At 64.2% G+C, this 2,148-nt stretch overlaps 1 protein-coding gene across 1 annotated transcript in view; it reads left to right on the plus strand.

The window, feature by feature from the left end:
* LZTS2 (leucine zipper, putative tumor suppressor 2) overlaps positions 1-2,148 on the plus strand; it is a 10,868-nt gene continuing 8,720 nt past the window's right edge. Inside the window, exon 1 of the mRNA XM_011977419.1 lies at positions 1-177. The gene's annotated coding sequence lies outside the window, so the exon portion shown is untranslated. The remainder of the gene's footprint in view (positions 178-2,148) is intronic.

A 2,148-nucleotide genomic window follows, 5' to 3' on the forward strand; every position in this document is an offset into this window, starting at 1 on the left:
CCAGGTCAGGCCAGGCGGGCGCCCGGAGCCGGGAACCGGGAGCCCGGAACCCGGAGCCCGGAGTTCGGAGCACAGAGTTCGGAGCGGGCTAGGGAGGCGGCGTTGTCGCGGCGAGGAGGTGGGCGCGCTGGAGCAGGAGCGGGGCCAGAGCTGGAGCCGAGGCGCAGGTGGCGCTGGGTGAGTGGTGGGGCCGCGGAGGTGCAGGAACTCCTGCTTCCCGCACATCCCCGCTCCTGAACGAACTTTCCGCTTCTGGGGAAGCTAGGGATGGAGTGAGGAGGGGGGTCCGCACTTGGTGGGTCGCCCGCGAAGAGTCCAAACAGGGAAGCGACACGAAGACGCACGCCGACGGGCCCCACACACGCGTGCACAGACCCACGCCCGCACTTGGGACACGCGAACACACATGCAGTCGGAAAGGACGCGCCCAGTTTTCTACCCTTGCACTCCCAGGGACAGCGCCAATCAGCCCGCGCGGACCCACAGCGGGCAGGGCACTCTGCGGTCGCGCATTGGGTGCGGGAAAGGGGCAGCCCCGTGACCGCCGACGGGGGCGGGCCGGGTGGGACGCACCCAGAGGTTCCTGCTTCCTGGCCGCCCACAGGTGAAGACGAAGACGTAAACAGGCGCCGGGCACGTGACAGCTCCGCACACCAGTGGCCTGTGCCCCCAACCCCACCACGAGGCGCGTTTGCTTGGTTCCAGGCCGGACGGCGTTCCATTCTCCTCCTGGAGCGGGGATAAGCCCTCTCCCAGGAACCGGAGCACAGCGCCCCCTGGAGCCGGGGCGGAGCAGGAGGGCCGGGCTGCTGGGCAGGGCTGGGGTTAACCTGGGCTCCTGTACGTCCTTCCCCCAGCACATTCTTGGTATCTGCATCCCCGAAGGTTTCGGAGACAGGCCCTTGATGGCAGTGGACAGCTGCCCCCGCCTATTCCCGCCAGCCCAGAGAGCAGCTGCCTGAGCGCCTGCGGGTCCCCTTCCTACCCTCACCTCCACTCCTTGCCGGAGTGGGAGTCTCCTCCCCCGCAGAAAATGCATGAGTGTAAACGCCCCCTCAATACCAGAGTGGGCCTAGCCCCCTAGAAAAAGGAGGACGAGCCCCTGCCCCCAGGGAATGAGGGAGTGGGCAGTAGCTCGATGCCTTCTTCCCGCCCCACCCCCTACCCCTATACACACGCTGAGCCCAGCTGCCGCCTGAGCTGGGCAGGCTGCCAGAAAGGGGAGGAGGTTCTCGGTGCCCCAGGAGGCAGGGATCAGGGCAAGGCCAGAGGAGGGGGCTCTGTTGGGGAGAGGGGCTCAGTCTGTTCTTGTGAGGCTGAGGGTCTGGGGTGAGTCTGAGGGTGGCTCGACTGTGTTTCCCTTTCCAGGGAAAAAGAAAGAAAAACAACCCTGTCCATGGAGCTAAAAATAGAGCTGAGAGCCGGCCAGGGCTGTGGCCTGGAAGGGGGGGATGCTCCTTCCTGGGGCCCGGGCGAGCTCTGGCAGGCCTTGGCCCTGCGGGGGAGGGGGTGGTTAGGGGAGAAAGGCTGTCTTTGCCCAGGGATGCAGGCATCAGCTGACCTGACCGGGTCACCGAGACCCCTAGGGGAAAGGCTGTGCGGTAGAATATTTGTGAAGCATGGCTGTAAGAAGTTGTCTGTGTGAGTGACTGTGAATAGAGGCTGTCAATGCGTGAAAGATGGTTAGGAGACTAAGTGCATTTGAGACAGTGACTGGGTGCGAAGGACTGCGGATTGTTGTGGAAGCCTGTGCCCAACAGGCCTGTGACACCGTGTCTGTGTGTGAGTTGGACTGGAAGATTATGGAAGAAGGAACGCGGACCCACGTGACAGCTGAGACTGCTTGTGGCTGCGTGGTGAGGCTGCATGTGGGAAAGGTCGCGTGGGTGTTAGGGAGACTGTATTGTGTGCGAGAAGGTGAGAATATTTGCGACCTTGAGAAAGTGGAATGTTGTCTGCCGTGCGGCTCGTGTAGGTTTGGGCTGTAGGCTTGGACCGGTTTGCCCCAGTGATTGTTGGGGAGCCAGGGGCCGCTCCTCTCCGAGAAATGACCTCTGTCTTAGCAAGCGGTCCCGAGGGGAGGCTGGGGAGCACGGGGCCGCGCCAGAGGCCGGCCTGGGTTCGCGGGGAAAAGGGCACCGTGCCGGG

Source organism: Mandrillus leucophaeus, unplaced genomic scaffold, assembly GCF_000951045.1.
Source record: "Mandrillus leucophaeus isolate KB7577 unplaced genomic scaffold, Mleu.le_1.0 Scaffold18, whole genome shotgun sequence".
In the NCBI taxonomy this organism is placed as follows: domain Eukaryota; kingdom Metazoa; phylum Chordata; class Mammalia; order Primates; family Cercopithecidae; genus Mandrillus; species Mandrillus leucophaeus.